At 47.1% G+C, this 26115-nt stretch overlaps 1 pseudogene; it reads left to right on the forward strand.

Annotated features, from left to right (window-relative positions):
- The first annotated feature begins 1895 nt into the window (after positions 1-1895).
- Positions 1896-7657, forward strand: LOC149362533 (uncharacterized; annotated as a pseudogene).
- The last annotated feature ends 18458 nt before the right edge of the window (positions 7658-26115 follow it).

Below are 26115 nucleotides of genomic sequence, written 5' to 3' on the forward strand. Positions count from 1 at the left end.
TGCTAAGCGTGGGTTAGGGAGCGTCCAGGGGCTGCAAGCGGCGGAGAGGAGCAGGTTAAAGTTCCTTGACGTTGACAGTTGTTGCAGGAATATTTTGTTGAATTACATCCCTCAGAGCATGCTTTAGGACGACTGAGCTGGAAATAAAGCTTTGTTGTTGAAATTTAAGCTGTTTCCTCCGTGTAAATCAGAGCGTTATGCTGATGAAATTCAAGCGATTTCTTGGAATTTCAATGGTCGCGTGAACTGGTCATCTGCCACTTGAAAAAAAGAATGGAGTCGTCGACGGTGTGTACAGCTCCTCTATATACGACGCCCTGATCAATAAGGGACGCTAAGTGGTCGGTTTGTTTTTTCAACCGATCCACTGAACGATCAATAAAGCAGTACGGTTTTTCATGTCAGAGAGAAGTGAACATCTACAATTAAAGACTTCCGGCGCTGGCGGTCAAGAGTCGACATGTTCGTAATATCGGCCTTGTATCCCAGCCATAGAAAATGAGACTGCTGCTCACAATATCACATTAGAACTTTTTTAGGCTGCTCTCGCTTTTCGGGCACTGCACAGCCGCAACAAAGGCTAACTCTTAATGTAGTCGGAAAACTACACAATCGCAGGACAAGCATTTGGGATGTTAGTTTTGTGCTTGTTGTCTTTCCGTGTCCATTTTTTGGAACTTAACGCATTTAATGAAAGGCAGAATTTCAATACCTTAGGCTAAAGTCTTATTCCGAATGGTGCAGCAGCACACGAGAGCTAGCCGCATAGATATTCTGTCAGTTCAACTGCAAAACATTTTTTATTAAATGCTGCTTACATTGTGCCGTTGCTCTTTGCAATCTCTCCGAGTCTATGACTACACCATTGTCACGTACGAAAACTACAGTCAGATCCAGCTCAAGAACGCAGGGGCTAATGCACCTCAGAGGAGGCTCTCTAGCCAAAGGCGCCGATCGGTTCTCATGACGTCATAGTTAATCCCCGAGCGTGAAATTTCTTGTGGTTTACAGCCGTCTCGATGAAAAGCGGCGAAATGTGTCGTTGTGAGGACTGGTCGACGCCATTCACTGGAGGGAGTCTCTTAGGGGTTATTCACCGTTGCGTTCTTTAATTGCATGCGACTATACTATGCGGCGGATTTGAGAATGTAGCTCATTGCGGGTTCCCTATATAGCTAACCAACTATGAAGTTTCCCGCGTTGATCGCAGCGCCAAACACGAAATTTCCGGGAGCGCAAAGCACTTTCTAGGCGCACCCTTAGTACTTTGTAACGTCACTTTTCTGCTCTTAAAAGCAATTGCTTCCGCGCTTATTTGAAGCCGCACGTGGCATGGGTTTGCTAACTGCGCAACGTCTGGATCACACAGGCCACGAACGATATCAGCCAAACGTGTGGCTCTGTATGTTCAAAATATGGTATCGCGTTTGTCGCAGCCCAGGCAGCTGACGCCGGCAGATTTTGAACGCGCAGGGCGAAAATTTCAGCACCGCCTGGCCTATGCGCATTGCGTATATTAGAAGAGGCTTGTGAAGCCAGACCTTCGTTGTTGTTGTTTTTGCCTGAGTGGCATGGCACATACCCACGACGGGGGATAGGCCAGGGTTCAGTACCGCGTGCCTGCGGTTTCTTCTTTATTTTCGGTTTGTGGCAGCGCCGGTTTGCCTGCAGAGCGGTGTGGTGTATACGTCACATCAAGCAAGTTTAAATGTTAGAGACGCTTGCTAGGCTGTAAATTGACTTTTAAAATACAGTACAGATGGAAACCACTGCAAATCGCGGAGAGAAAGCTGCCGATATTACACGTTCCCATTTTATGGTATTTCTCTAGTCGTAACCATCAAGTTGAAACTCGAAGCTGAAGAAGAAGAAGAAGAAGCAGAGCGTTGAGAAGAATGGGCAACATTCAGGGCAAGCAGGTGGCTGACGATAATACGCGCATGACGCAGCGTGAATGCCGCCTTCTCCATGACACCTGGCATGGCTTCTGCAGTGCCAACCACGAAGGCGGCGTCCTCATCTTCAGCGTCTTCCTCACGGAAAACCCAAACCTCGTGGCGCTCTTCCACCTGTTCCGCGCCATGCCACTAGCCATGCTCCCCAGCGATCCGGCGTTCAGGGCGCACGCCTGCACTGTGGCCTACCACGTCACTTCCATGGTGGACAACGCCAGCGACCCGGTCTTGCTCGAGGCGCTCATCCGCAAGAATGCTGAGCTTCACACGACCAAGGCTGGAGTGTACCCACATCATTTCGACATCTTGGGCCACGTCTTGATGAAGGCTATGTTGCGCAGAGACGATAAGAAGCAGATCACACCTGCGGCCCTTACCGCTTGGAGGAAGCTATTGGAGGTGAGATTTTTCCTGCGAGCTCTTAGGTGCACAAGGAAAAGTTTTTCCTGCCATGAATAGTAAGAATGATGAAATACACTTTAGAGCAATATATATCAGTATGCTTGTGCAGCCTGAGCTTTTTCAAGAACTGACATCACATATGTCTCCTGTAAGTAAAAGTAATGGAGCCAGCACATGAGACAGAGACTGATGTAAAACAAAAGATAGATGAGATTTTTGCCTTACACGCTGTCGAATACTGCATCCCATTGAAATATATTTGAAGCTGTGGCGCGTCGAAACGATCATGCCAGCCAATAGAAGAGGTATTTTTCTATGCACTGAATTGAGTAGCGTGTAATTTTATGGGCGCAATGGTGAAGATTCTCGCGCACGAGATTTCTGAAACATGCCAGCTCGTGGCATCATTGATGCTGGAAATTTATCGAAGAACTTACAGGTACCTCAGATGAGAGAAGCCAACAGCCACAGATGGCATTTAAGGTACTTACTCTGTGTGAATATTAGCATATTATTTGACAGGCTAATGTGATCATTATTAGCTTCACCCTTAACATCTTCATGCCATATGCGGACAGTAGGGTTTGTTGCCGTTCATCTGCCTGTTAAGGCAGTTAGTTTGCATTATGATCCAAACACAGGGTTTTGTGCTAATTTTTGGAAGGCAAAACACACGCATTTGCGACTTAATTTTTGCAGTGTAAATATGGTTATTGTTTTACGCAAAGAACGGCAATATGAATGCTTGTCAAGTTAGAGCCAAGGCTGAGTGAAACGGACAACTCAGCTGTACAGCGCAGTCTTCTGATTTGTTCCTTCTTTTTGTCCTTTGCTTACTTTTTGTAGACCGCACAGATATTCATTTCGCAGTGTTGTCTGCTTGGAAAAACTTGACAAACTTTCTTAGAGCTCAGTTTGATACAGCGTTCCTCAGGGAGATCAGGCTAAAAACAACTATTTACAGCCTATGCGGTAGAACATGCTGTCTGGAACAACCTATGCTAGTAGTCTGGTAGCTTACGAAAATATGATAGTTTTGCAGAGGCCCTCCGACGCAAATCAAGCGTGTTGTTTTTATTCTGTGCAATCTTTGGGACAAACCTGGCAATCTCCATTTAAACAGTTACGGCCTTTTTGCTGCAAGTACACAGTTGCAGGTTTTCTCTGCCGAACTTCTGCTCAAACATGAACGAATAATTTGGCGTTGCCACACTTTTAAACGTGCGAAACAATGAAGTGATGGCAGCTTGTGTTGGTTTCAAGCCGCCAACTTCCGGGAAAGCCAGAACGCTGGGAAGGTGCTCATGACAGAAACACTTTAAATAAAAAGGGATTTGGAGAGTTCAGCCATAATGTTTAAAGTTCTCTGCACATCTCGGCTTGCTTGGTTTACTCAACTGTAGAGCACTGCCAAAACAACATTTTATGGGTACGGTTGATGCTAAGTTTTATGGCAAAAACGGAATCTGTGTGCAGAGAGCGCCGTGCCACAAGTTATCTTCGTCTACTAAAACTTGGATCACGGACTCATCTGCCAAGCATTTTACTCTAAAGAAGCCGGCCACCGGGCCAGGGGAAAGATTCTCCCCATTGTATCAATGTTGGGTAGTTGGCGGCACCAAGGATCTAGAGCCACACTTTCCACATGCGGGCCGGAAGCTTAAACCATGAGGCCAAAGCTACGATTAAATAATAACATATCCATGTGGCTTTGGTGCGGTGGATGACTACACCTTAAGTCTCTGAACTCCTGAGAGAAATCTAGAAGCCTTGTTGGGTTGTTTGGAAAGTGGAGGGGTTAGCAGATTTTGGTGTGCTAAGAGGAGTTAATACTACCTCTAAAGGCTCCCGGTGCGCGCTCAAAATTTATATGAATGAAGCTCTTCCAAAGATGCAAATACGGGTGGCAAGGTGTGCGCAGATACCAGCAAAGGGCAGAAATTTTATTAAGATTGAGCTCTTCTCACGGGATATTTTACGCACAACTGAGCAGCATTTGGAATGCTTGTATTGAGCCTTTTGCAATCGCACCCTGAGTATTATGCTCTGAATATCAGTGCTGAAACGCCGGTGCCACTGCTCTGCAGCATAACATTGTCTGCGGATCATACGTAACAAAATGTTATTATCTTAGATGTTATCACGGTATATAGGCCGAGCACCAATGCTTTATCTTAGGCGAGTATGAATTCGTGCCGCGAGTTTTAATTTTGCCTAAATGACTTGAGCAAAGAGGTTTACATTCCAGAGTGCGGAAATGGGCCACAAAACTGTTATCACACAGATGTTTTGACTGCTGGTTTTTATTATTGAGTGTTGGCGAGCAGTACCAAAAAGTTTGTCCATGACATTCTTTTCTGCATTTGTATGATGGCCTGCCCACATGTTGATTTCCCTATATGCATGATCAGTGCAGTTTTGTTGCTAAGCGCGAAGTGCTGAAACAATATGCCATACTGATTTCTTTCCAGTTCATAATGAAAATCACCAACGACGTCTATGCAGAAGCTGGTATCCAGTTCGAAAAACCTGGCTTGAAGCCAAGGTCGCTTTCGAACACCCCTTCCATAGAAAGTACGTCAGCTTTCGAATCGTGCCTCAGCGGCATGAGCAACACGAGCGAGGTAACAGGTGACGAGCCGATGAAGACAGCGGCCTCGAATATTTGCTCACCTGGGACATCAGCCTCATCCAGGTCTTCTGCAGCGCGAACATCTGCTACAGCAGTCGATCGACCAGCAAACGAGCAACGAGTGAAAGTACGCGCGAAGGGCGCCAAAGAACGACCGCGGCCGTTGCCAGCGCCTTCGGCAAGCCAGATCCCTCCTAGCCAGTCAACAGGTGCGAATACAACGAAATGCCAGGAGGCAAGCAACGACCGACCGGCCACGGACAAGCAGATAGGCAGGGCAGCGTCATCGCCTACAAGCGAAGTTTCCAAGACTTCCTCCCAAGCCACCTCTGAAGAGAGCAACAAGGTTGGTGGCAGTGTCCCTGCCTCACCTGCCAATGACACAGACGCCGCGTCGCAGATACCAATGGCGTCGAAAAGTAGCAAGCTTCAAGAATTTCACGAATTAGGGTTGCTGCCGTATGGTCCCAAACATAACAAAGATCACTCTGTGGGCTACATGTCTCAGACTTTACTTGCTGACCCTGCGGAGCGCCCCATCGGTGTACAGAAGCTACCGTCAACAAAGCTGGATCCTCTTTCACCCAGTTCATCTGACTCTGCTCAGACCGGTCAGAGTGAAACGGCAAAACAGGCTGCAGTAAACGCCGCCTCCAGCACGGTGCCTGCGACTGCAGAGGGCCAAAAAGAGGAACAACCTTCATCGTCCAGCAAGTGATGAAACTGTGCACGGTCTTCGAATACCTTTTCTTAAGTATTGCCCGACGAGTGCAGATTTCGCTATGTTGGGATTGCTTAGTACTTTCGTCAACTCTACGCGCTTCTCTAGATAGGAAAATGTGTGATATTAAAACTGTAGCAGATCACTCGTAGTGACGAATATGTAGCTTATATTAATGTGACGATGGGGATTGGCACATCTAAAATACGATGAACAGGCTGAATGGCACCTTCTACTGATGTTGTCTCATGTGTGGCATCAAATGAGGACGCTTCTGCTTTGCAGTAAAATCTAAAATAAAGTATACGTTTCAAAACGTTGTACATATTTTATCAATTTCTATGCTATCCTCACCACCGTCGTTAACAGCTTATCCCTACTGTAGAACAGTACCCTTTATAATTATTTCTGATTAGCATTGTTATGTGCAGGAAGTGGCTACCGTATTTAGGAACTTGTGCTCTGCGTGGAGCCGTCGGCTGCCCTTCCAACTCACTGCGCTCTCGGAACACCGCGTCCTTGTTACAGCTAACATACCATAAGATAGCACATTCTCCGCATTACACGTTCTGGGGGAGTCTCTTTTTGGTAACCGCTAGCATTTCGTTGACAAATATACTCTTTAACCTGGATAGTACTTTTTTCTGTTTCGCATTCACGTGCCACTGGCGTAGACGCTGCTCTGCCTCTAACCTTATTTCAGGCTAATAATTTGGGCACATATTGTTCTGAAAATGCATGTGTTTGCTTTCTCATTACTTGCGTCAAGGCCCTGGTCCTCCCGCAGCTGTTCAGTAAGAATGAGATACCACGAGCCCGAAATACCATAAGGTTTTCCTTTCAAATATCTATGGACAAAGGAATCGTTGGAGACGGCCGAATATGCTTGCTTATTACTCTGCAAACAAAAAATCGAGACTACAATTCGCCGAAATACGGGGCAGTACACTAGCGTACATTTGGGGGAAAGAAAATTGCCGACGATTACGTTATCTCGTAATGCGAGATATGAGCGCAGCTCATCAGCTGTTTCAGCTTTTCAATAGATTCAGGCAAAGAATTTGAGGAAGACATGTATGTACAATTACAGACAACTTGTAGTTTTTCACACATATTCCTTCTTCAAGAAACACTACACTAACAGTTCTTGATTGTCATGAAGGAAGCTTTGTGGACGGAGAAATGGGTGCATATATGCTCTACTTGCTGCATCAAAGCCTGGTTCTCAAAGCGTGGTGGATCACCAGCTCAGGGAAATCAACTGCGCTTCGATAAAAACCAACAGCATCCTCGAGGCTGAGGAAGCAGCAATTGCACCCGCCATCACCCAGCAGAGTGAGGAGCCCCATGCTCACATCATTACAGCTAGACTCGCAAGAGGCGTGCAGAAGGTACAGCAGTGGACGCATATCCACTGCAGCCATTCACATACTCAAGGCGAGGACAATCACCTTTACGAGATGCCTCATCACGTAGACAGCAGGCCATGAGGTTGTCAAAGGGAACCAACGTGCGGACGCCAACGCCCGAGCATACGCCAACCTGGAGGCGCGCCCCGAAGGGGAACTGAGCGCAGTCACTAGACGGTATGAAGCTATCTTAGAACACCAAAGAGCCCTTAGGAGGACCTACCCCCCTCCCCACAAAGACCGTAGTAGAGAGCAGTCGGTTGCCTGGAGACAACTGCAGACTAATACATATCCCAATCTGAGTTTACTAAGCAAAATCTATCCTTCCACATATGACAACAAATGCCCGCTATGCGGTGAACACCCAGCGCTTTGCCACGTTACATCGGCCTGTCAGAAAATGCAGGCAGTGCCAATAAAGAAAACACCAACACCGGAGCAGTGGGAGGCTGCGCTGTCCAGCTCGAAGCCTGAAGAGCAGCTCAAGCTAATCGACAGGGCTCGCAAGACTGCAAAGGCCACTGGGGCCCTGGACTGAGGGCCATAACTCCGCTAAGAAAAAGAACCCTTGTACAATGTAGTCATTCATTCATTCATTCATTCATTCATTCATTCATTCATTCATTCATTCATTCATTCATTCATTCATTCATTCATTCATTCATTCATTCATTCATTCATTCATTCAAAGACGAGGTCTGCACAAGTATTTTGCGAGGTTGTCACAGCTGTGGAAGCCGTTACGAGCGAGAGGAACGGGATGTTCTCCCGCATTAGTGGTAAGAAATCCCGCTTGTCTTTATATCTACACTAAAGTCCCCACCCTCCTTGCCACCCTGGAAAGAGGCAGCGTTTGTGGAACAACGTTGGCACAGCAAAAGCGTGTAGTGGATATCTGTCACTACCGCCATGCAGCTTAAAGCACGATTGAGGTGTAACTGTTCCAAGAGCGCAGTCATGCGCCCTCCGTCTACCCGCCGCGGTGGCTCAGTGGTAAGGCGGCCGTCTACCGAGCCGGAGTACCCGGGTTCGAACCCGACCGCGGCGGCCGCGTTTCGATGGAGGCGAAACGCAAGAGGCGCCCGTGTGCTGTGTGATGTCAGTGCACGTTAAACATCCCCAGGTGGTCGAAATTATTCCCGAGACCTCCACTAAAGCACCTCTTTCCCTCTTCCTTCTTTCACTCCTACCTTCCTATTTTCCCTTACGGCGCGGTTGAGGTTTCCGCCGAGATATGTGAGACAGATACTGCGCCATTTCCTTTCCTAGAAGACCAATTTAGAAATTTTACCCTCTGCTTTCCAAGCCGCAGCTATGGGAGACAGATACTGCGCATTTCCTTTCCTCAAAAAAGAATCATTGCACTTAAAGTGCACTACCGCAAGACAGATAGGCAAACAACCAAAACACGGTTTGTTTACTGAAGCTTGAAAGGCGGGTCGGGCGGTCAACGCCCTTCTTAAATAGGCTCGCTCCACGTCTGTCTGTTCTTCGCGCCAAGGCAGGCGTGCAGATATACACATAGCCGGCTGTGCAGTCTCCTCCTTCTCGCGATGGAGCGAGACGGGCTACCAACTCGGCTCGTCGGGCAAGGGCGGCCGCTTGGCACGGCGCGCCGCGCTCTTCCCACTAGAGACGCTGCATATGCAGTATAAAACACCTGTTTTCGCAACCTACCATGCTGAACCAAAGCTAAGCCGCCCCCACCAATTTTTTTGTTTCTTGCTAAGGAGGGGAGGAGGTTGTGCTTTTACCCTCTCCTGGTTACAACGGCCAAGGCAACGCCGCGAAACGCGGAAATGGGCGCCTAAAGCCCCAACTCCAACGACACTACCTGGGAATAAGCGCGCAGCGTCGGGGCTCTTAGGGCCGTTTCACATGCATGCGGTTCTCGTCTGCGACGCTGCGAATTCTGTCGGTCTGCGACTGGGGAGGGCCGTCGGTCTAGCCGCAGACGGCCTGCGACCAAGTTCCGTCCGGTTGGAATTCAGTCGCAGCGTCGGTGTGTTCGCTCTGTGACTGACCAATGGGCAGCGCCGAGACGGCGCGTGACGTGACGTCACGTGGGAGCTGTTGCCGCGGCCTAAGCAGAACTGCTTATTCTAATCAAAAGATACCAAATATTGCCTTGCATCTAAAAACACGCTGGTCAGAACATCATCAACACATCCCGTGCAGCGTTTCTGTCGCGTTAATCGTGGGTGGTGGTGGTGGTGGAAACATTTATTGCCAATGATGTAAATCGTGGGGGCGAAGCCCCCTACATGGCACTTGGATGCCTCCTCAATGTGAGGAGGAGGCACCCTTACAACGCGAAAGATAGCCCCTGGAGCGCAATCGTTCTGTGAGCGCTGGAGATGATCCGGCGCTGGTCTTGAGCAGACGAACTGGTCAGAAGAGACTCCCAGTAAGACTCCGCCGCGGTTGGTGATGGGGGATGAGGAAAGGTGGGGCACGTGAGGAGGGTGTGTAAGAAGTCTCCTGGTTTGCCGCAAAGTTTGCATGATGACGGGAATTGGTCGGGGTATCGGGCATGCAGCAGTATTGGGTATGGAGCAGTTCGGGTTTGTAGTTGTCGCCAATGTGCAGCCTGGGCTATGGTGAGGGATGGAGCTGGGGGTGCGTATTCCCTTCGTTTGTCTCGGTAATACGAGAGAATATCACGGAAGGAGAGCAGGCGCTCCGAGGCTCGTAGAGGGGGCTCGACTCCTGCCCGGAATGTGAGACCTCGGGCTAGGGAATGAGCCTCCTCGTTGCCAGGGAGGCCAGCATGTGCTGGCGTCCAGATGAGGGTGATGAGGCGCCGGGGCTGCCAGAAACGTAGTAAACGAGCAGCGGTGCTAGATATGTAGCCCTTTGCATAATTCAAAATTGCAGATTTGGAATCGGAGATAATTTTTGTGGCAGATGTAGAAATGAGAGCAAGCGTGATGGCTGCCTCTTCTGCCCCTGCGGTCGAATTGGTAATGATTGAGCCGGAGGTTAGAAGCTTTGCATTATTGTCGGCTACTGCCAGGGCCATACGGGAGCCTGTCGTATATTCCGCTGCGTCCACGTAGACCACCTCATGGTCCTCTCTATACTGTTTGTGAAGGGCCCGAGCCCTTGCTACTCTGCGTTCCCTGTCTCGCTCAGGGTGCATGTTCTTGGGGAGGGGGGTTACGTTGAGGTTAGAGCGGAGGGTAGCAGAAAGGGGGACCCCCTCGGTAGGCTCTATAATTGGGGTCAGGCTCAACTGCGACAATAAAGTACGGCCAGCCTCTGAGCTGGATAGACGGGATAGTTGTGCCATAAAGGTAGCTTCTTTCAGCTCCTCAAAGGTGTTGTGTACACCGAGTTTGAGGAGTCGGTCGTTGGATGTGCTGGGGGGAAGACGTAGGGCCGTTCTCGTGCAACTACGTAGGAGCGCATTAACCCGGTCTCTCTCCTTCTGTTTGAAGGGTAGGTATGGAAGGGCATATGTTGTGCGGCTTATGATGTAAGCCTGGGTGAGGCGAGTCGTGTTTCGCTCGCGTAGGCCAGCCCTGCGGTTCGCTATGCGGCGAATCAGTCGAGTGGTGTATTGAGCGTGTGTTTGAAGTGTCTTTATGACCTCTCCATGCGCACCGTGGGAGTGGAGAACCAGTCCTAGTACGCGGATTTTGTGTACTAGTGGGATGGGATGGGTACCTAGGGCGAGGGAGATGGGTGCATTGACTGAATCGTGTTGCTTGGGCCGGTAGAGGAAAAGCTCCGATTTTGAAGGGTAGCAGGTCAGGCCACGCTCCCGTACATATGCGTCGATGGTGGTTAGTGCCAATTGCAGGTGCTCTTCTATTTCGGCATCGCTGCCATGGTTTGCCCAGACAGTGATGTCGTCGGCGTAGAGGCTGAAATGGATGTCGCGAATTTGAGCTAGCTGTTGTGGTTGGTGAAGAAGTGCTATGTTGAATAAAATAGGGAAGAGGACAGCTCCCTGGGGCGTACCTCGTGCTCCCAGCGTGATCCCTGGTAGGCTGTGGTCGCCGAAGGCAAGCGTGGCTGTGCGGTGGCTGGGGAAGTCTCGGATGTAGTTGTACATCCTGGCGCCGACTCCCAGGGTCGTGAGGTTTTCTAGGATAGCTGAGTGTGTAACGTTATTAAATGCCTTAGTGAGATCCACCCCTAGGATAGCTTTAGTGTCGGAGGTCTGTGAGTCGAGAATGTGATGTTTTAGCTGCAAGAAGACGTCCTGTGTGGAAAGCCCTGGTCGAAATCCAAACATGCTAGTGGGCATGAGATTGTTGCTTTCTAGGTATTGGCAAAGCCTGCGCTGGAGTACATGCTACATGGGTGGCCTATGCGAACATCGAGCAACCTTGCGTGTCCCTCCGACCGAATTCGCTGGGTACGAGTTGCATGTGAAAGCACTGTGCGAAAATCGCACTGCGGCGCGTCACCGACTAGGCCGACTATTTTCGTTCTAGTCGCAGCATGTGAAACGGCCCTTAGAGTACGCCGGAACGGGCGTCGAAAAGGGGCATGCATCTCCATGTCAATGGTGCTGGCTCGCTCTCCCTCTCCAGTCGAGGGAAAGAATTTCAAGCCGGGAAGAAAATGACTTGGGGGCGCTGAAAGGACCAATTAAACCGCGAAGAAAAGTTCGGAGAACTCAAAAGCTACTCAAGCCATGAAGAAAAGAGTCACAGAGACTCCCGCGGTCCTCCGGTTGTTGTAAACCGGACACGGCTTCCGACGCGTACGCGAGCGCCCGTGCGCTGAATCTAGAACGGACAGATATCGGCAAATCGCCGAGATTCGCTGGCGTCTCCTGCAGTGCGCATGTACAGGCCGTTTCTGGCGTACGCCAAGAGCGCGGACGTTGGGCGCGTACGCCCAGGAAGGGCCTTTGGAGTTGGTACTTAAAAGCTGTGCTCTAAAATACGCAGGCGATCATGCGATGTAATTCGAAAATGTTACTTTTACACTCATCGCGCTCCCTTCACGGCTATGCATATCTTTTCGTTGTTGCTTTGTCGTTTCTCTGCTGAATGTTCGCAGTGTGCTATTCTCCTCTTTATATGTCTTTACGCACACACACACACACACACACACACACACACACACACACACACACACACACACACACACACACACACACACACACGCACGCACGCACGCACGCACACACGCACGCACACACACGCACGCACACACACGCACGCATGCACACGCACACACACACGCACGCACACACGCACACACACACAGCTTCTTCCCGCGAATGAGGACTAAAAACAGATAACATTGTAAAAGAAGGAATCCAAAGCGGGTGCACATCGACGACGTCCGTAATGACAATGAGTTTGTTACGCTTTTCTCTCTACCTCTTTTGTTAGGAATTGGTCTGTGCTTCTCCTGATATTCGGAGCCCTCGGAAGTCAAGCACGTCTGCACATGTGGAAAGATACTTTCTCTCTGTCTTCATACGTGGGCCACAGCTTTCATCTGCCCGCCTCGGCTGCGCGGTGTTTAGCTACTGCGGGAGGTATGCTTTCGATGGTCGGGGTGGAGAGCTGTATATCCAAGCCTTGTTTGTGCTGAAAACACTCTGACGTGGTGCGTGAGTCAGACGAGCGACGGCTGGCCTCCAGCCGAGCGTGAAAAAGACTTTTCCTCCCCAGGGCGAGTAGAGGCAGGGACAGTGACGAACGACGGGGTCGGTGGAGCTTTGGCTTTTGTAATGGCGTAGCAGTAGAGAGAGAGAAAAGCAAAAAAAAATATTATGGTTTGTGAGGTTAGCCGTCTCGAAAAGGGCGGCGATTTTAGGAGAAAAAGACTTACTTTTCTTTGCAGTCCAAGAATTATCTTTATGAAGGCTCCCGACACTTACATTGCCTTCCGGTTTTTTGGTTTCTGTTTTTTTTTGTGAAGGAATTGATTTTTATCACGAATATGCGTAATGGCACGTTGTTAAGATTTGCGTTGCAGACCAAATAACTAGTCCCGTGCTTCCGAGACCGTGGTTTGTTCACGAATGCGTGTGTTCCTTAAGCGCGCATTGGTGTTTTCGCAATGCTTGCTGGTCCTCTAGAATGTTTCCGTTCATGCAGAGAGATGAATAGCCGCTGTCATTTCGACCTTGATCAATAAAAAAGCGCATATCACATTAATAGATGTGGAATTATGTCCATGCTGCACGCTTGCGGAATACAAGTCCAACGAAACTATGGGGTAAACGTTCTTTCAGGATATGAGTTTGCAGGGCAACAAAGAGAACTGTTGTATGTTTCGATTAATAAAAGCTCTAATAAAAAAATAACAAATCAGTATAACTGCCGAATCTCTAAATACAGTAGAACTAGCACCGCATACTTAAGCACATATAGGAATCCAATGTAAAGTTTAGTTTGGTTGCCTGCTGAAGGCGGAGCATAGGCGTAAATTTCAAATTGTATCAAGTGGGGCGTTAGCGCGTCCATTACGTGATTTTTACAGCACGTGTTTTTCACGTCTAGCACTTGACGTCGTAAATTTGCTTTGGAAAAAGTGTTAGCAAGCATCGTGTATGCAGTACTGCAAAGGTCTGGTACAGTCCCCGACGTCATTGATATTGGAAAGTTGAAATTGCGGTTTACTCGGTCTCAATATGGGCCCACGGTCTCCGAGTAAGAAGATAACCACCCAAATTTTTGTTCTGTTCATGTCTGCTGGTAACAAGCCGCGAGCTAAACTATAATTCATTCATAAAATCATCAAGTCTCTTTTGAACGAGTTCGAGAACGTTCAAGGCGCGAGAACAGAGGAACTATGCTCCCTGGAGTATGTGATTTTTTTTTTTTAATCAAGAAGTCTTTATCGAGTAACACAAACAAAATGTATACACAGATATTTGGACCGATAGCCAATGAGGCTAGTCAGCGGTCCAATACAAAATAACATATAGGACAGCAATCACAAACACATTGAAAAAAAAAACTAACTCTGTAGCCTTGCTTCCATTCTTAAAAAATGTTTCTTGCATGTCAGTTTGAAATTCCTAGCTTGCTTTATTTCAATTGGCAACGAGTTCCAAATTTTCGCTCCTGTAAATTCTATTCGTCTTTCTCCGTATGCATTATGGCAAATAGGATTATGGCAAATAGGATTATGGATTAAAATTGCCATTGCTGGCTTGTCTAGTGTTGCGGACGGGAATACTGAATGCACCAAGAGGTAAGGGGTAGTTGGTATTTACAATATTATTAACCATAAGAGCTATTTTGTAATCGCGTAAGGTTGTGAATGACATGATTTGCATTGCGTCAGAAATGTTATTGGTAGAACTATTCGAAGAAGGTAATCCCACGGTTTTCAAGGCACGTTTTTGTAGTCTTAGCAATGGTGATAAATAAGTTTTGTATGTGATTCCCCATGATTCACTGCAATAACTGAGATGACTGTGACATAATGAAAAATACAGTGATCTAAGAATAGCAGGTGGAAAGTGCCGCCGTGCCTTTGCCATGGTAAAACAACCGTACGCAACCTTTTTACACACACTGTGCACCTGTTCCTTCCAAGACAAGTGGCAGTCAAACATGACCCCTAAATATTTAAAAGAAGACACACTATCAATAACATTGTTGTCAACGCGTATAGAAAAATCACTTGATTCAATACACTTTTGTTTTGAACGAAAAATAACATATTTAGTTTTTTCAGTGTTTAAAGTTAGACGATTATTACGAAACCAAGTCGAGATACGTTGCAGTTCATTGTTAATAGGATTTTCTATTGACTCAAGTGAGTTGCCAGTAAAGATAAGTGCAGTGTCATCCGCATACATCAAAATTTGAGAACACTGTATTGCATTAGGGAGGTCATTAATAAAGAGTGAAAATAAAAGCGGTCCCAGAACTGACCCTGGGGTACACCACACATAACAGTTTTTTATGCAGACTTGAACTGTTTGAGGACAACTTGCTGGTGTCGGGAAGTAAGATAACTTTTGAAGAATTCAAGTGCCCCGCTACGCACACCATATGCTTCCAGTTTCATTAAAAGAATGGAGTGTGAGACTGTGTCGAAAGCTTTTTTGATGTCTATAAATACGCTTACAGCAACATTATGGTTATGAAGAGCAGGTAGGATAAGCTGTGATAGAGTAACTACACAGTGCGCAGTGTGCCAAGCTGTAAAAAAAAAAGAAGAGAAAAGATGGTCGATTTCCGTAGTAAGGCAAAGTGGGAATTAGGTGAGCTAGCCGTTTAATTTTTCTTTCGGTTTCTCTGTTCCGAGGATAGGAGAATGTCTATATGTGCGCAATCGGTCATTCCCTCGATTCATAGTGCCCTAGAGTCTTCCTACCACTACTGGCGCAGTGGTGCAGCGGTCAAGCGATACGCCACTGCCCTTCAATGGCAGGTGCTGCCATCAGTAGAACTCGGGTTGCTTGGGTTGGATAGCATTCCCAGGTTCCTCTTCCCGAGCAGCCTGTCAGGAATAAATGAGCTTAATGCGCATAAGCAACTGTGGCGAACTTAGTCCAACAGCAGTGGTTAGAGTTCCGTGGCCTAAGAGGCGTTTGAGAAGCCTAAGGCAGTACCGCTTTACGTGTGCGGCAAGGTAGACTTATGGACGGTTGATGGCCTGAAAGGGACGGGACTACGAGTATATCGTCCGTCACCTCTATGATGGAGTGATGAAGCAACGATACACGTTATTTTATTTCTTTATTCGTAATACTTTAAGAGAGCCTTCTGCCCATTATACAACGGCAGGGATTCATAAACAAAAAAGCGCTCACTATAAACAAAACAAAACAAGATAGTAAAAATAACAAAAAGCAAACAAAACAGGAGATGCACCGTCTCTAACAAAAGTGATGAGGCAATGGCGTACGGTTCCCAGGCGTAAAGTGCAGGTTAGGAAAGGCGAGGACAAGTCTTCGCTTTACCTTACACTGATTTAGAGCTTAAGGGTTACAATAAGTGGTCTGTTGAACGGCGTAGAAACAAACCTTGCTGCCTGGTTCCTGTTGGCGAAAGTCGTACATACGTAGAAATCACGGCAAAAGATTAAACATATCCAGAAACTGAAGTATTGAGGAGATGTGTAATCATTCCTATGCAACAAACAGCTTTGCTGGCCCTGCTTCATTGATAATATTCCCCATTTTTCCAACGGGCTGCCTGTTGGCGTCCGCTGTTCAGTGCCTGCGGGCACAGGTCGCTGGCGCCGAGCCCAGCTTTTGGCATCATCGGTAGGGTTCTTCGCTGAATGACTGATCATTAGGAGCAAACCGAGGAGCTCGTTATGACCAGTAGTGGCTTGAGGAGAACATGGGCGAAAAACGCATAATATGTTCAAATCTGACTGGTGTCAGATCACGCCAGCTGTTCCGGTTTTCATCGAAGTGAATGTCGCACGTGTCACATATCGGTAACTAATGCTTTGGAACGAAACTTCCGCTCGCACCGTATTGAGCGTTTAGACTACCTCCGACAAATTGGATTGCGAGCATCATCTCTTCGGCCAGGCTCAAAACGGTATCATCTGTACCTGAGTAATGCGCCGTAACGATCTTTGCTCTTTCGAACGCTCTCTTTCCGCTTGATGCATACGAGTCAAGGAGTGAGGCCGTGATATATTGTAAGGAATGGGATCGTCGCTCTAGAGTACGCCAAATAAAATTGCTGGGTTTTTGAGGAAAGAAAATGGCGCAATAACTGTATGACATCTCATGGATATCTGAACCGCGCCGAAAGGGAAGGGATATGAAGAAAGCGAGAGAAGAAAGGGGAGCGCCTAGCGTTACGTGTTCAGAGTGAGTTAAAGGTTGTGCGACGACTGACTGACCTGATTTACTCCTCTCACCACAGCAACTCCTACGTGCGTGGGGCAGCGCTTTCGAAAGGGCAGATGATAGGGGAGATGTCACCCTTATCCACATTCAAATGCGAACCAGGGCGACCACAAAGGAAATGCACCGACACAAACGTTTTGAGCAATTTCTACAGTCTCAAGCGTAACTTGCTTGAGTCTTCGCGTCTTCACGGCGGAACACCGTACCTCCATAGTGAGCTAAGAAATTCGATGTCTTGCTGTAATGTTTTTGTAATATTGTCGCCTGTGCTTTGGGGGATGCCACGGAAAAAGAGAACTGCCATGCGGACTGGCCAAGCAAGCTGAATTTCATGACTCTCCCTACTTAACACTACATTGAGGTTCCGACTTGGAAAATATTTTGTTGCTTGCAACGATGCGCGATGAATTTTCTGCCGATCCGCCATCCCCAAGCCTTTCAGGCCGACATGAAGACAATGTGCAGTGCATAACAAGGGTATTCATATCAAAATCTTGTTAAAAGTTTTCGCAGAAATCATCAATTTTTTTCCTCAGCCGTAAAATGCAGTTTGCTGCCGTACGTTACGGCTATGTCTTGAAGCCTTTGAACTAGCGGTGTCGGCCAAAGGTAAGCGAGACCCTTTCCAGCCCTGCGAGACGGACGACAGTTCGAACTAAGGGCAGTTCTTTCCGTTCCAGCACTCTTTGCAGTTTGCAGGTACGTAAGCCAGTTTCATACCCAATTTTTTAGGCAACCCATTTCCTTATTTCGAAGGGGTCGTCATCAGTGACGTCACCAGGAGGGAGCATTCCCATCGGCTGGAGTCCCCGGACCGTCACTGGACCTAAAGTTCCGCACTTCTCTTAAAGGTATTGGCAGATGGTAATGTTGTGGAATTACTAGCATATAATAGAATTTGGTGTCCTCGTGAATTTCTGTGCGCTGCTATTCTTTACAGCAATTTTTAGCTATTAAAGAAATGCATTTTTTATGCCGCATAAGATTATTATTAGCGCCGCGGCGCCGTGCTGGCTCCAAGTAAAGAATGGCTGAAATCGTTCGTATTTCGTTATTTCTTCTTTTTTTTCAGAACCAGCAGCCAAGCAAAACGATGCGCAGAATCCAAAACCTAATGCACGAATATGAAGGTGAGTGGCACGCACTGTACAAAATATGAATGAAATGGTAGCCGGTTAAGCACACCCCATACTCCTCCTTTTAAATTTCGGTTGAGGAGCACTGGAAACAAAATAAATTTCCAGCGAATAGCCTTCATTTAGGTGCTGCCATTGCTTTATTCTAAATAGTATTGACCACAAAAGGTGGTTATTTCTGGAGATTTTTCCTTTCCAATGCATGACCATACTCTACAGACTATAGCCAAAACATTTTGTACCGGAGAAATTTAACGAGGCAACAGGGGGTTCTAGACTAACTGACAGAACGAACATCACCAACTGCACCACTTCCTAAGCCCTCTATCCACAAACAGGGCGTAGCAGCCGCACTGCCTCCACTTTGCTGTTGCTGACGCATGGAGGAGGCAAACGTTTCGACTTATGAAATGGAACAGTACACCTCCTGTCTTCACGGCCCTCCTTCACCCATGCGATTTTCCTTTCACAAGGAATTCATTTCCCGCCTAGCTTACGGGTCAGGCAATGCCTATTGGTGCTTTAGCTTTTTGTTTGTTTTTTTAATTCTGAAAGGCATGAAGACAAATGACCAAAGTTCCCCCTTGGGTTTCCTTTCATCTGTGGCCTTGCTGCTTCTATTTTATAAATCCATTCCACCAGCACACTGGGTCGCATTCTGAGCGACTCATCTCCTCCTCCAGTTTCCCTCACACGCCTTTGCATCAAGGGAGCTCTCCCCAATGGCGCTATGGGGCCACGAGCGACAATAACCTGACTCACGACAAGCCGATGTATATGTCCAGGTCAGCATGAACGCACCGTGTGGTGGAACGCAGCGACAGGGAGTATGGAGAACGTGCTGATATGTGGACCGGGCAGGCCGCGGAAGGCTGTTGCCCACGCAAATGCTAACGGACGGAGTAAAACCGAACAGAGCTATAACGCAACAGGAGCGCTGAGCGTCTGCATATAGCTATTCCCAGCAACGCGGACGGAGTGGAAGGCCATTTCTTTTCCGTTTTTCTTTTCACAGGGGGGGGGGGGGGGGGGGGGGGGGGCTTTGGGCAAGCCCCAACGCCTCCCGCGTCCGCCGCAGCGGGACGGTGGCTCCCCCACCTCGTTCCCCTTTCTCTCCTCCATTTTCCCCCGCTGCTCCTGGAGGGAAAGATTTAGGGAGAGCGGGGAGGGGATTTCCCGCTCATTCATCTTGTGTTTGCGCGGGCGCCGTGCGGTGGGGCACGCTCGGCCATTGTGGTGGGCGCTCAACCTCACTCCACGCGGGGCCTGCTTACGACAAAAATGAATAAAGAAATGAACCCCTGCCACAAGCTGCAGCCTCTTTTGCTTAGTCACCGCGCAGGTCATTCATTCTGGCAGAGCCGCTACCTTATACATATGCAGCGTGGTGATCCGTTTATCGGGGATAGCTGTTGCGTATTTCTGGGACTGCTGTTAAAAAAAAAAGATAGGGAGACAAAATAGGCGACAATTGATTAGGTTTTAGTTGCAAAATAAACGGTCTCCATGGTTATACAGAACCAGGAAAATGCGTTTGGTTCTGCTGAGTAGCACTTAGTTGCGGTCACAATGTTGAGGAAGTAGCCATTCCTGTTTTGAAGAGAGAATATGAGTTTTTTTCACTAAGAAACGATTTTAGCTTACTTCAGCATTGTTCAACTGTCCCTCACACTAACAGGTGTTTGATTAACGCCCGCCGTGCAGGAAAGCTTTCCCATTACTTCCGCTCAGGCAGTTGCGCGGCATGAAGAATGGCGTGGAGATTCGAAAACGCGGCATGCATTCACTTCGATGCAGTAATATTTACAAATGCGTGAATACGCAACACAGATTAAGCTCGTCCACTAGTCGCCATGGTATACACGCATCCTTGTATACATTTCAAGGTAGTAGTTTGGTGGGAATACAACAGCAGCAAATGGTGTTTCTTACAAAGCTTGCAACTCGCAAACCAAGGAGGTAGGACAGTTCTATGTGTTTCTGAAACGGCCTGGCTTAATAAATGATTAAACACAATTAACCAAGTCTAAGACAGAGAAGAAGAGGCTTAGTCTGGATAACACATGAGCTAAGTTCCCACATGGTACCTTTCCTTCCAACATATTTTTAAAGAAACTGTGCTGGCGTGCTTTGGATTAGAGTGTGGTGTAACAATTATATGACTCCTCGCTCTGACTTGATAGTAGAGAAACAGGGTGTTACAATTAAGAAAGAGCAGGTCATGAGGTTTTTCCCTCGAATAATTGAATATTGTAACTGAATTCCGGGCATAATGCGCTCTCTTCTATTAAACTCTCTTTTAACAGCTGTCGATAGCGCATTATGTTTTTTTTTTGTTGTGTTCACAGTGTTTTGCTTCAATTTAATAGTTACAGAGCTTCTATCACAACTTTCGCACTATACATGCAAACATGTTAGATTAAGCTTTTTGTGTGTGCGTACGTTACACCCTGCCCTTTGTGTATAAATTTTAACCTCCTGCAATAGCGCCAGCAATAAGCCCCAACAGGGGCTGCAGTGTAAATAAATAAATAAATAAATGAATGCAAGGCTCTTAGAACACTGGCTATAAGTGTACTAGAACGCCTTATGAATCCAAACTGGCAAAGCTATGCCCCTGCATCACCAATCAAGGAACAAAGAAGAGTGGTTGTGCAAAGAAGCCCGCTAGGCCCTTTGCGGGATGCGCCGTCGGAGTTTTCTACGAAATACCACTGACTTGTGGAAAAACATACGTAGGCCAGACTGGACGCTGCTTGAACGATCATGCACGGATCATGGTTTATCGCTAACCACTGGAGAGGGATCTTATTTGGCAAAGCATTGCCTGTCCTGCAGTGGCTGTCGGCCACCGCTTAATGAGATCAGTGTCTGGGCAAGAATCGCGATTCAATTGCACGTGAAGTTATGGAAGCCTATTTCATAAAGAAAAGAAGAGATGCATGTATCAGTGATTCTTCGCTTGTACTGTTCAATAGTGAGGTAGCCTTTCTCGATAAGATGATGTGTGTTCAGGCCTTGGTAGGCCTGTCACATGATGTATCATGATTGTCACATGATGTATCTTTTCGCTGCGCATGCTCAAAGTTCATTCTTTTTTTCCTTAAGATATGGGCTGTGTCCATTGAATAAAATCAGTTGTAAGTTTGCTCTCGTCCCGTACCCTGTCTTGTGTGTGTGTGTTTCGCGCAACTGCCATGTCTAAAGCATTGTACCAACTAGCCCGACAACACGTTCTCTTAGCCTTATGAGATGCTTACTCAGAGGGGGCGCGCTCTGATACACAAGTGGTGGCGGCATTTACTTCTGAACAAAAGAGAAACGATGCAACTGCAGTAAAGCAACTCATTATGACTACGTCAAAGACGCCGCATTACCCCAGCAGTAAGATCACTTCACCTCCCTAGTGAAGTATAGATTACTGTAAGATCGCCAGCCACAGCGCAAATTATGCCTTCTCAACGAAAACGAAGGGGAAACTCTCGGCGTACACCGGGAGCGACGAATGGAAGGGTGATAACCAGCGGAGAGCTAGGTAGAAAAAACACAACTCTAAGTTTGATGAACGGGGGATTTTTCTCGTTCCATCAGAAAATGATGTGTTGTTCGCAATAGACTGACACGTTGCGTATCGCCGGGCAGGTTGTTACTACAAAAAAAGCTTCCGAATTCGTAAGAAATCAGCATGTTGCCTGTTCAATACCTTTCGTTGTTCTGGCGCTTGCAGCACTCTTGAATAACATCTACAGCGCATGCGCTGAAAGCCACTTAAATAGTAAACTTGCCTACCAGTCGCCTGTGACAAACACTCGTTACGTCTTGCCTGCTCATCTGCCATAGCGTATAGAAATACATATAAAAATATAATTGCTAGGGACTGTTCTATGACTTACCGCATTTACTAACTGAAATTTGCGGCTTTTTTGGAGAGCGCATTGAGCAGCCGCTGCAAATTTGCCAGGATGAGCAATTAGGGCTAATTCTTAGGGCACATTCTTGCGAACATTTCATGAGCTTTCAAAGTGGGGGGCCGTGGATGAGTTAAACAGAGTAGAAAGAGCCGACTAATTTATAGTGAAGAGTGACCATTAATGTACATGCATGAACCAAAGATTTAAAGTGCAGTTCTAATTGAGCATTGTGATGTGAAAATAAAGCAGACTCCTGCTGGTATACACACATGCACGCACCTGCGCGTAAAAAGATCCCGAGTACACAATCAGCACATACCTAAAAAAACAGCTTTACATTTAGCGTTAAATGTAAAAAAAGAAATGTGTGTTGGATTTGTTTTATGAATTTGGAGCAATGACGAATCGGTCTGATTTTCTTATTTCCAGAGTAGTGAATTTTAACTAAAGAACAGCAATTTGCCCTTCATCTGAAATTAACCCTAATTCAAAGGTGCTGGATCTTTTCCACTTCCTTTAGATCTTGTTGTTCTTACTTAATAACCTTAACGAAGGTAATCATAACACAGCCAAGCAAAGGTGGTAAAGTTAAAAAAAATAAAGAAAGGCACGCGGAAATACCTCCTCCTTGTCGAGCCAACTCCATGGCTCTTGGTCGCAGTTCCCGCGTATTGCTGATAGGTCATGTGAAGCTCGTGCCGCCGCGAAGTTTCAGTAATGAACTGGTGTACGTTTACCTGTCGCGTTAGTTTTCTAAACGAGAACAGTTTGACAGGGGTTACAAATTTTGTCCTGCGAGCTCTTCGAGGTGAGCGCGAAGTACATATTTCTGACGAAGGGCGTGCAGCAACCTCGTCTCAGGGAAAACTTTCTTCCAAGCAGCTTTTGTACTGACCACGCAGCCAGACCGAAGTTTCAAACCGCGTTCTCTTTCACGCCCTCCCCTCCCTCTCTTCCTTCAATTCACCCTCTCCCCGCCGGTCTAGGCGTACGTTGTAAAACCATTGAAGCGCGAACCAGAAGAGAAACGGAGCGTGAGAAAAAGAGAGGAGGGGTGGGGGGCGGGGGCGAAACCGGCGCAGCAACAGCGGGAGCACCCTGTAAACTGGTGTCCACGTAGGAAAGCGACTTCCTCGTTTGAGCGAAAGCCGAGCGTAATGCTTTCTAGCTCATAGCTGCGCACGCACACGCACGCTTACCACGAGGACCGCGCCCTCCCGCCCCCAAACTCGTCTCCCGGTTTGCCGGCTCCCTTTCCCCTCTAGTCCAGAGGGGAACGCTCCTCGCAGCCTTACGCCTATTTCACCCCCGGTGTGACGCAGAACCCTAGCCATGCAACAGGCTGGACCCCCAACGTGGAAATCGCCTTTTATAATAGGGGCCGACTTTTGCAACGCAGCGATGTTGTAATGACGTCAACCTTTCCTCTGGCTGCTGTTCCCTCCCCGCTCTGTTATTCCCTTTCTCCTTCACTAGACTCGCCATGCCCACCTCCATCCGTATTATTTCCGTTTCCATTATTCCACCACTCGAACCCACTCCTAGCTAGCTCCCATGCTCTCTCTATGAGGAAAGAGACGCTTTCGCACGGAAAATCATTTCACTTGTTTTTTTGTTCTTGTTGCGTTGCAATGTGAAATGGAAGTTTTACTTGTAGTCCAAGGGAAGGCCCTGTACAATGAGCGGTGCTACTAAACTAATGCCCAGTGCTACTGCTTCGGATACATTGCTAAAAGTCGACAAGCCGGCAGCACCGAGAAACTTAGCTTTTTTCGGTGAACTTCAAGCTATGCAGAAGGTGACTTGGTGTTTCACGAGTATTTTGAGTGCCAAGGAGTTCTGAAATAGGTTTTCTGAATTTTCATGTTCTCTAGCTTTTGCATCCGCCTTACGGTAAATCTTGCATTACGGAAATTCCTGTCTATTTTACATTCCTCACAATGAGCAAAAAAAAAATGATTGTCTTGGCGAGCGGCACATGGTTCCTTTTTTTTATTTGTTTCCAGCACGCAAGCCTTCTCTGTTGCACGGCTGAGAAGCGGGCTTTTTGACGTCATGAAGCATCGCCGTAAACCAATGTCCCTGAAATAGCTCCCATTTTCTCCTTTGTACCAAGGAACACTTAATGGCACAGAGTTTACCGTCTTTCCTTGGCTACAGCGTACGAAATATCGAAGGCAACCTTCTTTTATAAGCCCTAAAACATTCAGGGTACCACCAGAGGTCTTGATGACAAATGCCTGCAAACCTAGCTGGTGTTGGGAGAGCCGGTAAATCCGAACGGGCTTATGGTGGTTGCGTTAGCTATTGGCGAAGTTTCCAGTAGTGCGATAGAATTTTTCCACCTATTCATGGAGGCATAATTGGCTCCGCAATTGCGACGGAACAGAAAATGTGCTGCCTTGAGCATGTTATTTTTTGCCCACCACGCGAAGGTGTTTACGTTCATGACGTTCATATAGCTCTTGCGCCTCTAGTGGTGCTCGAAGTAAAAATCGACTGCTTATGTGAAATTGGTTTTGCGTAGCTAACTCCAAACCGTGGAATGAAATCCCGGCAATGAGACAGCATTTCAGTGGGGGCGAAACGCAATAATCTTCATGCTTTGTGGAATAATAGGGCACGCAATGAATCCCATATGGATGAAATTAATACTCAGACCTTCAAAACACCTCTCGTTTGTGGGCTGCTTGACGATTTTGAACGCAGCGTATTATAGCATATTTACATTTATGAGAGCCGCTTGGTAGAAAGAGAAAACTTTCCGTCACATGGACATTTGATGTCTCCTGGTACTGAGAGGCAGCCTTTATAAAAAACTTCTGGGAAGCTGCTGCCTCGCGGGCGCAAGGTTATCGACTTCGCCCTTTAGAGATAAGATGCACACATTCTTTCTCATGTATATTCGAAAATAACTGGCAAAGAATAAATGGCCACGAACAGCTTCAGTAGTCGCTTCTCACCCTTTTCGAAGTGCTGTGTGCACTAACTTCTGAAATCGAGAAGAGGGCAAATACGGGCTGGTTGGTACATGTTTTAAGAATTGGAAAAACAGCGCAATCAAAGACGAGACACAAGAGAAGGACAAAACACCAGCGCTTTTCAGTCTGGTATCGGCATTTTCAGTCTGGTTTTCTACTACTACTGCTACTTACACTAATACAACTATTACAGCAACTGGTACTACTACTACTACTACTACTACTACTACTACTACTACTACTACTACTACTACTACTACTACTACTACTACTACTACTACTACTACTATAACTTTAATATTAGTGCTCTGCTCTTATGAACCGCTGGACCAAATTTGCATATACGAGTTCGAATCTCTGCAGAACACGAGGAACGAAGTCTGTAGTGCAAGCTTTCATTAGTGATCTCCACCAGTGCCTAAGTCACAGAGTAATAATATCGTTGGCGCTGTGTGTCCGGAAATACTCGCAACCTGTACTATTTTGGTCGGTTTCAAACAACGCATCAGCATCGTCATCACTATCTACGCTTCGAGAGATCCTGGTCTCACTGCTTCATTATAGAAAGAATAAATATGGATTTCTTTGTGATCAGTAGGTACACCCAGCCAATTATCTAACTGTTTCACTCGAGCATCGAACTGGCGGCCTCAGAGCGGTGCATGATGAAGCGTCAAAGTGCTTGCCTTTTTTAGGTTGTTTCACCACTCTGCTTCGTCACAGTTCGCTGTAAGGGCGCTTTTTCGGCCCTAGCGTGAACCTGTTAAAGACTGGCCAAGTTGAGTGCATTGCAGTCTCGATTTTGTCTCACACCAAACTGGGCTTCCTAAAACGCGTTCGTGCACGTTGATAACATTCATCGTATCGCAATCAGCGATCAATTCTGAAATCCTTTGTTTTCTTAATCTGACAAAGCAAACAAAAACTGAAGGCGGGCATCCTACTTTTTTTCGCTCAATTCGTACCGAAGTGGCCGTAAAAGAAAGCAATAGCTTGTTTCGAACACATATTAGCCAACTGTCGGTAATATCCCGATTATATCACGAGAAATGAACCCCATATCCTGACTCCCCATATCCCTATATCCCCGTATTTTGAGCCCCACATCCTACCCCTGACCTTGGCATTCAGGGACGACATGAGTGACAAATTGTTACGAGAAC

Source organism: Amblyomma mixtum, chromosome 2 (genome assembly GCF_055824585.1).
Source record: "Amblyomma mixtum isolate Tamu chromosome 2, ASM5582458v1, whole genome shotgun sequence".
Lineage (NCBI taxonomy): Eukaryota > Metazoa > Arthropoda > Arachnida > Ixodida > Ixodidae > Amblyomma > Amblyomma mixtum.